This window comes from Hyaena hyaena, unplaced genomic scaffold, assembly GCF_003009895.1.
Source record: "Hyaena hyaena isolate Hyena2069 unplaced genomic scaffold, ASM300989v1 scaffold_738, whole genome shotgun sequence".
In the NCBI taxonomy this organism is placed as follows: Eukaryota; Metazoa; Chordata; class Mammalia; order Carnivora; family Hyaenidae; genus Hyaena; species Hyaena hyaena.
In genome coordinates, this window is record NW_024081374.1 from 187,794 (window position 1) to 203,813 (window position 16,020).

General features: G+C 41.3%; 1 protein-coding gene across 1 annotated transcript in view; it reads left to right on the forward strand.

Annotated features, from left to right (window-relative positions):
* Nucleotides 1-770: 770 nt before the first annotated feature.
* GABRA4 (gamma-aminobutyric acid type A receptor subunit alpha4) overlaps nucleotides 771-16,020 on the forward strand; it is a 65,761-nt gene continuing 50,511 nt past the window's right edge. Inside the window, exon 1 of the mRNA XM_039218181.1 lies at nucleotides 771-872. The gene's annotated coding sequence lies outside the window, so the exon portion shown is untranslated. The remainder of the gene's footprint in view (nucleotides 873-16,020) is intronic.

Sequence of the window (16,020 nt, forward strand, 5' to 3'; positions counted from 1 at the left end):
CATAGCTCTCCATACACACTGAGAGCTCAGCGAGAAAAGGAGGGGGCGAGCAAAGGCAGGTTCCGCCTCCCCCTGGCCCGCGTGCACACACGCGCCCACCGCGGCTCGGGCTGGCTGAGCGCGGGCGAGTGTGAGCGCGGGCGAGTGTGAGCGCGAGTGTGCGCACGCCGCCGAGAGCCTCTGCCCTCGCCTCGCACCCTGCTCAGGGCATCTTGAGAGCCTGGAAACGTGAACAGGCTTAAAGTATGGCATGTTGCAAAGATGGTTTCTGCCAAGAAGGTGCCCGCGATCGCCACGTCCTCCCGGGTCAGTTTCGCCCTCCTGCACTTCCTGTGCCTGGCGGCTTGGTGAGTTCTCCGGGGTCCTGAGGGGCAAGGGTGGAGAAGTGGCGAGCTCCAGCCCCCCCCCGCGCCCCCGCCCGCCGCGACCCCTCCCGGGGCAAGCCAGACCCCCCTGTCTCCGCTGTAAGGTCAGGAACCGAAGCTGGGCTTTTCTGTGACCGCGTAGACGCGGAGAACAGAGGGGGCACCGGGTGCGAGAAGAGTGTGGGTTTGGGGGTGCGTGTGCGCAGGATGCGCCTTTCCTGACCATCTCTCTGTCCCCCACCCTTCAGACCTGCCTCTTACAGCTTGGGGCAAGAGTCTCTTTCCCTAGAAGATAAACCTGTTTCCACCTGTTCCGTGATCAATTCTTAAAACAACCCCTTCCGCCGTTTTTATTTTTTTAATTATTTTAATTTTTTTTATTTTGCAGTTTAAACGAATCCCCAGGACAAAACCAAAAGGAGGAGAAATTATGCCCAGAAAATTTTACCCGCATCCTGGACAGCTTACTCGATGGTTATGACAACAGGCTGCGTCCTGGATTTGGGGGTATGAACGATTTCAAACGCTCAGCTGTGTCCTGTCTGTCCCTCTCTCGGTCTGCCTGTCTGTCTGTCTATGGGAATATCGTTAGGTATGCCTCGAGTGCAAAAATGGAAAATCTCCCTCTCCCCTCCCCCCACCTTGATGAGACCTGTGACAAGAAGACCGCCTCCACCCTTACTTTCCCATCTCCCTGCCGACTCAGAGGCTCTGCCTCTCCCCCACACTAATTACCTTCCGGGACCTGACTGCTGGGTGGGGGAGGTTGGAGAGAAAGAGGCAAAAATGGGAACTTGGGGCTCGGCTGCCCAGCTGCGCTGAGCCCTGAGAATGGCCTTCCCCTGCACCTGGCCACTTTGCCCAGAGCGGGTTGCACTTGAGGCGACTGATCCCAATTCCCCTGTCCTCCTACGTGGTATCTGTCCCTTGGCCAAAGCCTCCCCACCGTGTTCTACCTAGGACATGCATCTGGGGCACGAAGCTGCCTGCTCTGCTAGAGAACCCAGTCCTCTCCTGTTCTCTTCCACAGTGGGATGGATTTGTGCTGTACTCGTGGGGGGGGGGTGTCATTTACTTCCCTCCCAAGGCTTTGGAGTCAGAGGCGTTTCAGCTCTATTTCTTCCTTAAGTATTTATAATAGCTTTAATCAGGGCACATCCATTAGCCCTACTGTTGCTTTTTTCCATATTCATATTCCATTTGCTTATATAATGAGAATTTATGTGGCAAGCATTGTGCGAGGCACTGTGTTCACAGAATCTGAAGATATAATTCTTCACCTCAAACATCCACTGGGTCCAGTTCAGGGAGAACCCGTGACTTCACCCCAAGTGAAGCTCCGGCCCTGACCACCAAGTCCCTCTTCTTTCCGACTACCCTGAGTTAGTTATCTACGGGGAAATGAGTTGATCAAGACATAGGCTCTATCTTCACAGATGAGGAGGAGTAACAATAATGACCACTAATACTGTATTTATTTATCTGAAGTGGCATATACACCAGGCATTTTATAGGCATTACCAGGAGTAAGCTGTTACTTTCCCCATTTTATAGACGAAGACATTTAGGCTTGGGAAGTTAAGTAACCAGTTCAAGTTCTCAGTTGGTAAGTGGCACGGGCAGGAGGTGAACCCAGGTCAGGCTGTATATTTACGAGACAGACCCATGAAGACCGAGACGATACCAGATGCTGTGTGGTGAGCATCACGCGGTATTAGCAGCACAGGGGACTTCAGGCTTCCCCCTAGAATGTATCGGAGATGGGATGGTAAGAGAATGGACACAGTGAACGGGAGCAGGACGTTCCTGGGGCGGAAGACAGAATTAGACACTGCCTCAGGTTTGACAGAATTATCAGAAGCAAAACAGAATTGGATAGAGCGGAGCTGGATAATTCTTTGGAGTCTGACTAGTCTGGTTCTCCTCATTTAACAAATGAGGACACTGAAGATTAGAAATGGAAAGTGATTTATACAGAGACACATAGCATATTAATGGTCGGCTGGGATCAGGCTTTCTGATCCCAAACTTTTTCTCTGGATTTTATGGAGAAGGTGATAGGGGACCATGGAGGGTATTAACGGAGTTTTTGGCGTGTTCACAGTGACAAATTTGGGTGAGAAGGATGAAAGCTTCTCCTCATTCTCACATCGCCTCAGCAGTAGGATGCTAGGCACTGCGTTTGCCTTCATGCGCATCCAAAAAGAAGCTTCCTTACAGAAGTGAATCTGCACTTGTCAGTGCATGATCTTTCACAAGTGACGGGGAAATGATCACTTTATACCCCCCCCCAACTTGTAGAGAATATTTCAGATGATGTGATACCATTGAAGACTACAGTATATCAATAAAAGAGGATTTAATTGCCCATAAAGGTTTTAAACATGGAACTTTAAGGGGAAAAAATAACAGAAATACCACATCGCATGAGTTTAAATATTTATTGGAGAAATGATGTACCTGCACATAAATTAAAGTGAAAAGGTATAACTGAAATGATACGGTTTTACTAGTAAATGGCAAAAGTTAAAATAGTATCTCCCCAGTGGGTTGTAATGCAAGTCTAACTCAAAAAGAAGAAGGTGACCATTGTGGATGCGTCCTTTTTAAACCAGCAACCCTCTCCCCTAATATTATATAGATAATAAAATGAATGAAATCAGTGTGTGAGCTATACTGGATTTTGGCCAGCTGCGGTATTGCTGAAATGTCTCAAGGGCATTATTAGTCATCTTCCTTGCCACTTCCAGGTGATCTGCATTACCCACCTGGAGATACTTTTATAGCTTTATGGGAAGAGGTGGAACTCATGTTACTTCAAGAGTTAGCAGTTGATTAATCATTAAAAATTTACTATATTACACAATTTTTGGGCTATGCTCATAAATATTTGTGGTAAATATGATTCATCTTTTTAGAAATGGGTCACTCTCGGTAAATACACAGCATTCCAAATATGCCAGAGAGCTAGTAATTCTTACCTGCAGGAGCTGTGTACTCTGTTCATAGGATGTTATAAACGAGCATCGCTGAAAATAATAAGAAAACTCATACTTAGCACAGACTCTTGGATGTGCTCCAAGTTTGGTCCCTTCTCTGACATTTCAGTACTTTGTGGCAAGTTTGGTATTTTAAAAATAAAATGAAAACAATTCAGATTTTGACCAGTGTGCTCTAAATACAGATTTACTTCCTGGTTCCTTTAATCCTACTTCTGCTCTTTGTAGAGCATTTACTTTCTATCTGTTTATACAACTTAGCTGTGTTCCATTTAAAATAAAGCTAAAAGCAAAGATTTGAATTGAAATTGGATGGTTTGTGATTGCTCAGTAGGCCGGCAGGGGTTGGAATAGATTTGGAAACTAAATTACATATTTTTAACTCAGCAGCACAGCTTGCAACAGGGAAGTAAAAGGAACTGAAATGGTTCTCTTCTTTTCATCCCTCCAGGGTCTCTTCTCCCTTGTCTCCCACGTTCTCCCATTGGAGAAGAAAAGGGGCAAAGGTGAGAAGAGAAGGAAGGAGGCATGGTGAGAGAAGCCAGGCTGGGACTTCTGAAGGGGTATAGTTCTTTTGGCCTCTGACAAATCAGTCTACTGTCATCCTGAAGTAGCTTGCACCTGCTCAGAAGCGGCGCACAAGTGAATCTCTCCACAAAGGAACTAGGAAATCAGTTCCCCGTGCTCTTAGCCACTTGCCACACTGTTATCCGGGGTCTTAAAAACGCATGGCTAAGGCACTAACCACCAGCAGATAGTTTAGGAAGTCAGCCCTTGCCCACTTCCGTTTTACTGAAGGATTACATCTTTGTGCATTTCAGTCTTTTGAGGCACATGGTCTGGAATAATAAATACTTCAGCTAAAGACTATTGCCTTTGGTCATCTTCCACAACCTCTCTGAAGTGGGAAGAGACCATTAGGTCAGTTTGCAAGGTTGCTCACCAACATAGTAGAGCTCCACATTACTGGAGTCCTCTACAGTTCAGAATCCTTTTTTTTTTTTTTTAATTATTTATTTATTTTGAGAGAGAAAGAGAGAGAGCATGAGTCAGGGAGAGGCTGAGAGAAAGGGAGATAAAGAATCCCGAACAGGCTCCTCACTGTCACTGTAGAGCCAGACACGGGGATCGAACTCATGTGAGATCATGACCCCAGTGGAAATCAAGGGTCCGACACTTAACATACTGAGGCTCCTGGGTGCCCCCAAACCGTCTTGCATATAAAGCTTAATACGATTAGCAGAGATAAGCTTGGTGGGCATCATCCCTATGTTAGAGGGGTGTCTGAGAATAGTTCCAATGAATTGCTCAAGAATCCTAAAACTACTCACAGACAAGGTCACTAATACACCAGGCAGTTGGTCTGTTGCAACATCCGCTTCTAAGGATTTTTATTTTTTAAAAAATGTTTTTATTTATTTCTGAGAGAGAGAAAGAGAGAGACAGGGTGAGTAGGGGAGGGGCAGAGAGAGAGGGAGATACAGAATCCTAAACAGTCTCCAGGCTCTGATCTGGCAGTTAGCACAGAGTCCGATGCGGGGCTCGAACCCACGAACCGTGAGATCATGACCTGAGCCGAAGTCGGATGGATGTTTAACTGACTGAGCCACCCAGGCGCCCCTTCTAAGGGTTTTTAAAAACATCCTCCGTTTACCAAGAGTGGAATTTTCATTAACATATCATCTGGTTTCTAATTAGGGCATTAAAGTAAACAAAACTACATTCCCCCAAAGGAGTGAAATGAGAACTTTTATTCTAAGGCTTTAATAACATTTTAAAATGGAAAAGCAAATATGGAGAAGTATATACACTTTGGTATATTTGGAACATCCTTACCACAGAAATAAAAATATTCTTGCAATGTTTTCAAATGATCTATATCCTTACCTAAAAATTTAATTAGTACACTAACCTTGTGCTAGCTTCACTAATTGAATTAACAGAGAATATATTTTTAAAAGTATATAGACAAAAAGAACACATAAAATTCACAGGATGACAGAAAAATAAAGCTTCATTCTCTTTTGATTCGTCACACCCATTTATGCATTCATTTGTTGGACCAATACATATTGAGACCACTACGTATCAACAACAATGTGAGCTTATAAAGATATAATTCTGAAAGAGACACGGGCCCTTGTGAACTATATAGCTAAGCAGTGTAGAGAGACAAAAATAACAAACAAACAACAAAATAATTAAATATCTTGCTATGGGGCAATCCAATAGTATGCAAAGATAGAGACTAAATTGGATAAAGGGTCTATTTCAGATACAGTGGTCAAGAAAGTCTCTTAAGCTGAGACCTCAAGGTGACAGATACGGAAAAGGTATGCAAAAGTTGTTCTAAGATAGAAGAAAAAAGGCATGTGTAAGGATCCAAAGGTAGATAATAATTTAGTTTGATTCCCGCCACGAAGGGAGTCCAATAAAGGGAGTTTTGTGAAGGTAGGAAGAAAGCAAGAGGAAGATTCTCACAGTTCTGGCTTGTGATGATAAGCATAGGTCAGATCAGGCAAGGCCTTTTGTAAAAGAGTTTAGATCCTTCTTCAGTGAACTTGGAGGCCACTGGAGGTTTTTAGGTGGAGAGAATGACTTGGTGTGACTTTGCAGCGTGATCCCTCTGGCTGTTGTGTAATAAAAAGAAAGATACAGAGGTTGGGCAATATTGGAAGCAAAGAGACCAATGAAGAAGGTTTTTGTTTATTTGTTTGTTTTTTAATTTTTTAACGTTTTATTTGTTTCTGAGAGAGAGAGACAGCATGAGAAGGGAGGGTCAGAGAGAGAGGGAGACACAGAATCCGAAACAGTCTCCAGGCTCTGAGCTGTCAGCACAGAGCCCGACACGGGGCTCGAACCCGTGAACCTTGAGATCATGACCTGAGCTGAAGTCGGCCACCCAACAGAGTGAGCCACCCAGACGCCCCTATTTGTTTGTTTTTGTTTTTGTTTTCTGTGGCGGGTGTGTGTGTGTGTGGGAGTTTCTCTTAAATTAGTGGTGGCATGGAATGAGGCAGTAGATGTCGTAAAATGGACTTAGGTGGAAACTATTAAGATATATTTTGGAGGTATGATTTAACTAATAACTGTGCTAGATTTCATAGGGGTGGTAAAGGAAAGGGGGAAGTAAAAAAATGATCCCTGGATTTTTATTTTGAGAAAATGGGCAAAAGATGGTGTTATTTAAATTAGGGATGTCACGGGGTGCCTAGGTGGCTTAGTCGGTTAAGCGTCCGACTTGGCTCAGGTCATGATCGAGTGAGTGGTTCGTGGGTTCGAGCCCCGTGTCGGGCTCTGTGCTGACTGCCAGCTCAGAGCCTGGAGCCTGTTTCAGTCTGTGACTCCCTCTCTCTCTGACCCTCCCCTGCTCATGCTGTCTCTATCTCTCTCACATAGAAATAAATAAAAATATAAAAAAAAAAATAAATTAGGGAGGTCGGGAGGAAGAAGAGAGATGGGGGTGGAATCAAGAAATCATGTGTGAATATGTTAAGTTTAGGATACATAAATGGAATCCCAGTGGTTGTACTTCTTTGATATCAGACAAGAGTTTTGTTTGGAGATATACAAGAAAGTCACCAGCATAGAACACTGAGAAATAGATGTCTAGGGCAGAGTATGAAGGTACAAAGAGCCCAGAACCAGACCCCAAGGAACATTAACAATTGAGGAAGGGCAGAAAACATCGAACTGCCAGGGAAGGATGTAAAAGAGCAGGCTGATATGTAGGTGAGCACTAGGAGAGTATGAATTTCTAGAAGTCAAGAGAGTGGAATTTCTTAGGAAGGAGGGATGCGAAGCCTTTCTGAAAAGATATAAGTAAGATAAGTAAGATAAGGCTGGCCACGTGGAGATATTTCTTTCTTTTTTTAAAAAAAGTTTTTATAGTTTTAATTTATTTTTGAGACAGAGAGAGACACAGCATGAACGGGGTGGGGCAGAGAGAGAGGGAGACACAGAATCAGAAGCGAGCTCCAGACTCTGAGCTGCCAGCACAGAACCCGATGCAGGGCTCGAACCCACAAACCGCGAGATCATGACCTGAGCTGAAGTCAGACACTTAACCAACTGAGCCACCTAGGCATAGTCCTGAGATAGTCTTTCATTCACTTTTCACCAACTACTTACTAATCATATAATATATGCCAGACACCATTCTAGGATGGCACTGGGAATGCATTAGTGAACAAAAGACAGGCAGTTCCCTACCTTCATGAGCTGATGCTTTAGTGAAAGAGACAGAGAATGAGCAACAGAAATAAATAAAATATAAAGTGTCAGAAGTCGGTAACTGCTATGGAGTAATAAAGGCAGGGAGCAGTTGCAGTTTTAACTAAATTAGTAGGGAAGACTTCATTGAGATGGTGATATTTTTTTTAAGTTTATTTATGTATTTTGAGAGAGATTGAAAGAGAGTGAGAGAGAGAGCAAGAAAAGGGGGTGGGGGGGAAGAATCCCTAGCAGGCTCCATGCTGTCAGTGTAGAGTCCAATGTGGGACTCTACTTTGGAGAGTAGAGCCATGAGATAATGACCTGAGCTGAAACCGAGAGTCAGCCACTTAACCGACTGAGCCACCTCAGCGCCTGAGAAGGTGATATTTGAACAATGATCCTAAGTATAGGTAAAAACATAAGCCACATTTGGATAAGAAGGAACTCTGTGTGCCAAAATGCTAAGCATGGAAATCAGTGTCACTGCAGTAAAGTTTAACAGCACTAATGAGTAAGAAGGGGTTGGTATGATACAAAGATAAGGTTGTGTAAAGCTTTGCAAGCTGGTAAGGACTTGGCTTTTACTGTGAGTCATATCAAAAGTGATTAGAGAGGTTCCAACAGGGGCAAAACATGAACTGCCTAATTTTCAAACGCCCACCTTGGTTTTTGTATTGACAGCAGGCACTCAGGGTCAAGAGCAAAGGCAGAGAGGTTTTTGCAGTTAACTAGGCGAGAGATCGTGGACATTTTGACCAAGTTGGTGGCCAGTGAAGCTTGTAAAGTTGGAAGAAATGATGGGTTTCTGACTATATTTCAAAGCTCTAGTCCACTAATGACAGCTAGAATGTGGGGTGTGAGGAAAAGGAAGGGGTCAAGTCTGACTCCAAAGTTTCTGACTTAAACACCTGGAGAAATAGGTTGCCAGCACTGTGACAGAAGCTGATTAGTGGTCTGGGTGAATGATTTGTCTGTGGATACATTAAATTTGAGATGCCTATTGGACATTAAGTGGAGGTAAGTCTGAAAAGCAGGGATGATCTTTATATATGGTATTTAACTCTGTAAGACTAAAGGGATCATCAAGAGATTAAGGATGTTAGAAAAGAGGTACAATTATAGAACTGTGAAGGCTCCAGTGTTAGGAGGTGGGAGAGAAGAGGAATCTTTGTCTTGGGAAGACTTAATGGCCTTTGAGGTAGGAGGAAAATCTCAGAGTATGCATACTGGATGTTAAATTAAAAAAATATAACTATAACTATAACTATAACTATATAGATGGATATAGATATAGATATTTGTTTAGAATAGGAGGTAGGAGGCGCCTGGGTGGCTCAGTCGGTTAAGCCTCAGACTCTTGGTTTCCGCTCAGGTCACGATCTCACAGTTCATGAGGTCCAGCTGTCTTTGCTGATGGTGATGAGTCTGCTTGAGATTCTGTATCTCCCCCTTTCTCTGCCTATCCCTCTCTCTCTCTCTCTCTTCTCTCAAAATAAATAAATACACTTTAAAAAAAAACAGAGCACTCTCTCTCTGTGTCTCTCTTTCTCTCAAAAATGAATAAACATTAAAAAATTTTTTAAAGAAAGAAGGCCGCCTCGGTGGCTCAGTCAGTTATATGACTGACTTCAACTCAGGTCATGATCTCGCAGTTCGTGGGTTTGAGCCCCATGTCATGCTCCGCACTGACAACTCAGAGCCTGGAGCCTGCTTCGGATTCTGTGTCTCCCTCTCTCTCTGACACTCCTCCACTCACACTCTCTCTCTCCCAAAATAAATAAACAATAAAAAAGTTTTTAAAATAATAAAACAAAAAGAAGAGGTGGGGTTGATCATTTACTTCCTAATGTTCCTGATAGATTAAGAAAGACAAGAACAAAAAATTGATCACTACATTTAGCAGTATCTACATCTTCAGTGATTTTGACAGGAGAAGCTTGGGTGGTGTGATGGGTGTGAAGGTCTGGTGGGGAGTCATTGAGAGAATGGGAGGAGTCTCTAGACATTTGTATTAAATTATTGTACGGGTGAGTGGAGAAATGGGGTGGTAAATGGAAGGAGAAGTAGGATCAAGAGAGCCTATTTCCTTATTTCTTTTTTTTTTAATGTTTTATTTATTTCTAGGAGAGAGAGAGAGAGACAGCATGAGCAGGGGAGGGCCAGAGAGAGAGGGAGTCACAGACTGAAACAGGCTCCAGGCTCTGAGCTGGCAGTCAGCACAGAGCCCGACGCGGGGCTCGAACCCACGAACCGCGAGATCACGACCTAAGCGAAAGTCGGACGCTCAACCGACTAAGCCACCCAGGCACCCCAATTTCCTTACTTCTTTTTAAGTTTTTAATGTTTATTCATTTTTGAGAAAGAGAGAGACAGAGCTCAAGCGGAGGAGGGTAGAGAGGGAGACACAGAATTCGAAGCAGGCTCCAGGCTCTGAGCTCTCAACACAGAGTCCAACGCAGGGCTCCATCTCAAGCTGTGAGATCATGACCTGAGCCTAAGTCGGTTGTTTAACCAACTGAGCCACCCAAATGCCTTAAGAGAGCCTCTTTAAGAATGGGAAAAATTAAAGTATTTTGTAAAATCTCTGGGAACTGTGTCATAGAAATGAATGATATTGACAAGAGGGATTTTAGTGTACCTGGGCATGAAAGCCAGTTTACAACAGATGAAAGAGTGAATAGAAAAGGGAGAATGAAAGGCAGTGTGTATGGATTTCTTCCCCGAAGTTCATAATGTGAAAAGCAAGAGAAAGAGGGAAGGTTGCCTTCTTTTAAGAAGAGAAATATCAAAATACATTTGTGTACTACTGGAATCTTCTAGTAGGAGATACTCTAATTATTACAGTGGAGGAAAGGAATAACTGAAAGACAAGAGACCATAGAACCCACAACACAAATGTACTTTTTTCTTCTCTCAGTTTAGCAAAAGAGATGTACTGCTGATATCTATCATATATGTGCATTTACTTTCGGGCAAGGATATGCAACATGCCTTTGGTGTTTCCCAAAATAGGCGCTGTAAACTCTAGATATAGGCTATTAGTAACTTTATGGATATTTAGGTAATATTTCACTGGGTTGTTAGTTTTCTTTCAGGTGAAAAATTCATCAACTTGCATTATATTAGTGGCTAGGCCTTTTTATTGTATTTGTTCTTAAAAGCCTCTTGTGCACGGAATAGGATTCTGGATTAAAAATACTTGGTTCACCAAGTACACCCATTATTGATCCACACATAGCCTTCTTTTTAACTACTCAGCCATCTATTCATTCATTCACTGTAATATAGTCAACATACCAGTTCAATCATTAAACTGTACAACCTTGACAACTTTCATTCTGCTATGTGGTCTCCTTTATCTTTTCTCCCTGTCTGCCCTACCTGAAGTAACCACCATTCAAAGTCCTTTTTAAATTATTTCCTAGGTTTTCTTTGAATAACATTTTAGCTCAATTTTTTAAATTTTAAATTAAAAAATGTATTGGATTTGAACATGCTATATATTAGTGTTTGGTTGGTTTTTTTCTCACTTATTGTGTATGCTAAGGTTCATTCTTACTGTTGGATATTGCTATAGATCATTCACTTGACTGCTGTGTGATATTCCCACTTCAAAGGAACTAGTTTATTCATCTTCTCTGTTGGCAGTAGGCATTTTGCTTGTTTCCAAGATTGTGTTGCTGTGAATATTCTGGCCCAAATTTCCTGCTGTAAATGTGCAAAAGTTTCTTTTGCATATACATCCAGGAATGAATTTTTCTGGATCTTAGTGTAAGTGGGAGTTCAGCTTGATGAGATAATGCCAAACTGTTTTCTGTGGCAGTTTTACAAATTCAAAATCTCATTTACAATGAATATGAGATTCAGGATCCACAAACCCTTCAACCATACTTGAGATGGTCTTTGATTGTGAAATAATTAGAATTTTCTGATTTCTAATATGGTTGAACATCTTTTCAAACCTTTATTGCCTACAAGGATTTTCCTTCTGTGAAATGCATTTTCTTCTTTGGCCCTGATTTCATTGTTTTTTTTTTTTTAAAGCTCCTCTTATTTGTGTATTTACTTTAATTATTTAAAATGGTGACCTGGATTGATAGAAGGGTCATAGGACATAGGAAGCACTAATCTTTAATGTCATCTAAGTAAAACTCTATAGCTTTCTGTTTTCTCTATAATATCAATGGATATCTTTTCTCTGTTTATGAGGCAGGAAGGTTAGCATTTCTGTATTTTTTGATGACAAACTAAATTACAGATTTCTTTAAATATATCACTCAAGATTCCTTGTTATTGTACCCCTTGAGTACGTTAAATCTCTTGATTTTTGGAAATACATCAGCAGTGTTTTGTAAGACGTAGCTGGATGCATGAATTTAAGTGGCTGAAAAACCAGAAATATGTCCTCAAATGCATAGCTGGGAACAAAATGTGAACAAGGATTAACTATTTCCATAATTAGCAAAGTACGTTAGGTCATTTTCCTGGTGTGACAGCAAATTGGACACTGTTATTGGAGAAGAAATTAAATCGTTATATCCTTTGACCACGTCTATATAGCTGAAGTAAAGTTAATAGTAGAAAATTATCTGATATATTATTAATTGTCTTCCTACTTTGCACCCAATTAAGATTCATTAATACGATGGGAATATTCCTTTGGATTTGGTCTTAGTAGTCTTGGTTCTTTCTTTCAGAGACAATTGAAGATCACTTTGTTTGCCTTACAAAATGCCAACTACACTTTGGGAATTAAAAATCACTTCCTTATTATCAGAGAAGTTGGATTTTTAAAATAAAATATGTCTTTGACGTTACACAAATGCATGTAACATTATAAGAAGGCCTTCCAAGCTCAAAATTATCTGGTATCTATGTAATTATGCTCTTAGTAAGGTTGATTTGAACATCCTAAACAGTAGTGTTAGAGGAAGCGTCTCTTAGAATTGCTCTTAATTACATAGAGACCGTTATTCACAGAAAACTGATTTATTGGAAACCTATTACATTTAAGGCCGGAGATTAGTTCTGGGAAAGGATACAAATATAAATAAGACACAGTTTCGGCTTTAATCAGGAAATATTTTTAGCTTAACTTGTGTAACACATGAATCCAAGGAATTTTTCTTTTTGGAAAGTTATTGAATCACCAGTGGGGTGATATTAAGAACATAAACAATAGTTATTGACCACCTAGTATGTGCAACGCATTATGCTAGTTGGGAACTTCAAAGAGCATTAAGATTTCATCTTTGCTGTTAAGGGGAGAAAGACAGATTCAAACAAGCTCTAATAAGAGCAAAGGCATAGAAAAAGCTGCAAAAACACAGTTCAGAAACTAAGTACATAGTGTAGACCACCATCATTTCTCAGCTAGGCTAATACAGTAGCCTCTTATAAGAACACTTCTTCTACCCTTGCCTCCCTATAATTTACTGTCCGTAAAACTGCCAGAGTGATTTTATAAAAAATATAATTCAGATCACATAATTTCCTAACTTCAAACTCTTGATGGCCTTCCAATGATTAAGGGATAAAAATCAAACTTCCTCACAGCCTAAGGCATAGCTGTATTGAATATCAGAGGGAGAAAACTTTGGGAAAGAACAGGGTAAAATTGTTTCTTTTGTATTTCTGTATTCTTTTGTTTGGGCTGCCATAACAAAATATCACAGACGGGGTGACTTAAACAGCAGCAAGTTCAAGATGTCAGCAGAGGATTGGTTTCTTCTAAGTCTCCTCCCCTTTGCTTGTGGATGGCTATCTTTTCTGTCTTCATTCAAATGGCCTTTCTTCTGTTTGTTTCTGTGTCCTAATCTCTTCTTAGAAGGGCACCAGTCACATTGGATTAAAGCCTATTTTAGTGACCTTGTTTTAACCTAGTTCCTTTTTTTAAATACCCTAACTCCAAATCCCGTCACATTCTAAGGTACTGGGGGTTAGGTTAGGGCTTTAACATATGAATTTGAAAAGGGCATAATTCAGCCCATTACAACCTCTTTATGTGTTGCCTATCTGTCACTGGGATCTCTAATAGTTCTGTTCCACGTAGCTTTAACAACTGCTGCCATAATGTGTAGTATAAATATGTTGCTTAAAAGATGCCACCTTAACATATGAGCTCAGGAGGAGGTCTCTGTCCACTGACTGGTTTTCATTCTGTTTACATGGCTTTCATTTCTTATCATTTTATTCCTTATCTGCTTGGCCCCAGTCTCACTGGCCTTTTTTCTAGTCCCTGAACACACTAAGGTCTCTCCTGCCTCTGGGCTTTCTTCCCTGAAGTTCTTTATGCTTGGGATGCAATTCTCTCAGTTCCTCCAATACCTGCCTCATGATTACCCTCCAGGTCTCAGAAAAGTTACTGCTTCAAAGAAGGGCTACAGAATCTAGGCTTTCCCAGTCTCTTACTCAATTACCAGCCTGCTTTGTATCTCTTAAAAATGACAAGATTCTCCCATTTAATTTATTTCCTTATTACTTATACTCAGGCTCCTCTAATAGCATGTTAACTCCCTGAGGCAGGAAGCTCTTGAGTCTTGTTTCCCACTGAAGCACCAGGGCCTAGTATGGAACCTGGAACACACCAGGTGCTCACTCTGTAGATGTTTATTGAATGAGTGTCCAAATGACATCTCTTTACCAATCATATATTTTAGAATCTTGCTTTGTCTCAAAAGCCTATATGATCATATAAAGCAAACACTGAATAATGCCACAAACTAACTCAACAATATTAGGATTGTAATTCTGAAGGCAAACATTTTTTCAAGAATCATTAAGAAAGAATTATGTAAGAATTGGTTAAGTGTCCAACTTCAGCTCTAGTCATGATCTTGTGGTTCATGAGTTCAAGCCCCACGTAGGGTTCTGTGCTGACAGCTCAGAGCCTGGATCCTGCTTCCGATTCTGTGTCTCCCTTTCTCTCTGCCCCTCCCCCATTCACACACTCTTTCTCTCTCTCTCTCAAAAACAAAATAAGCATTAAAAATATTTAAAAAATAGGGGCGCCTGGGTGGCTTAGTCGGTTAAGCGTCCAACTTTCCTTTAGGTCATGATCTCGCGGTTTGTGGGTTCGAGCCCCGCGTCAGGCTCTGTGCTGACTGCCAGCTCAGAGCCTGGAGCCTCTTTCAGTCTGTGACTCCCTCTCTCTCTGACCCTCCCCTGCTCACACTGTCTCTCTCTCTCTCTCTCTCCTAGAAATAAATAAAACATTAAAAAATTTAAAAAAAAATTTTAAAAATAAAATACTCATTATTATCATGGAATCTTTATAACTACAAGAATTAGTATAATCCCATATGCTTTAAAATAGATTTGTAAGTAAAAATATCATTGGCCTAATTCCTCTCCTACGCTTCCTTCACTTCCATAGAACACTTACTGTCTTAATATTTTACAGGACATAGTTTGCTAAATACCATTCGAGAAATGAGATGAGCATTGTCTGTAAACTAGAATAAAGTGAACAGCATCACCTAGGAACTTGTTAGAAATACAAATTACCAGGCTCCACTTTAGGTCAATCAGCAAGTCTAGGGTGGGGCCGAGTATTCTGTGCTCTAACCAACCTTCCAGGTGATTCTGATCCAATTCAAATTTGAAAAAACACTGCCCTAAATTGATCTTTGAAGTAACTCCTAATTGATCAAGAATCTTGTCAAACAAACATTCTAGTTGTCGGGACATATGCAACCTTAATTGTTCTGAGTAACTTATCTCCTGTGCTCTGACATGCAATGACTTAATACTTTTAATTCTTTAGCAGTTCGTAAGAAACTAGCAGAATGATTTGTCCTAATCTTGAACCACTTTGAGTTGAAACTTCTGGAACATTTTGGCTTAATGAGCTTATTACAACCATGTTTTTGTTGTTGTTTACAATTGCTCATTCAAATAAAAATTCCATTAATGTCTCACACTTGTTTTCTCTGCTTTCCAAAGGTGTTATTATTTTTTAAATGAAAACTCATTGGGATGCCTGGGTGGCTCAGTCGGTTGAATGTCTGACTTGGTTTTTTGGCTCAGGTTATGATCCCAGGGCTGTGGGATTGAACCCTGTGTCATGCTCAGCGTGAGCATGGAGCCTGCTTAGGATTCCCTCCCTCTTGTTCTCTCCCTAGCTCATGCTGTCTCTAAAATAAAATTTATTTATTTTTAATTTTTAAAAATTTTTTTATAGTTTTTATTTATTTTTGAGACAGAGAGAAACAGCATGAGCGGGGGAGGGGCAGAGAGAGAGGGAGACACAGAATCTGAAATAGGCTCTAGGCTCTGAGCCACCAGCACAGAACCTGATGCGGGGCTCAAACCCACGAACTGTGAGATTATGATCTGAGCCGAAGTCAGACACTTAACCAACTGAGCCACCCAGGTGCCCCTCTAAAATAAAATTTAAACTAATCTATTTAGAAATGAAAAGCTTATGATAGATCAATCTG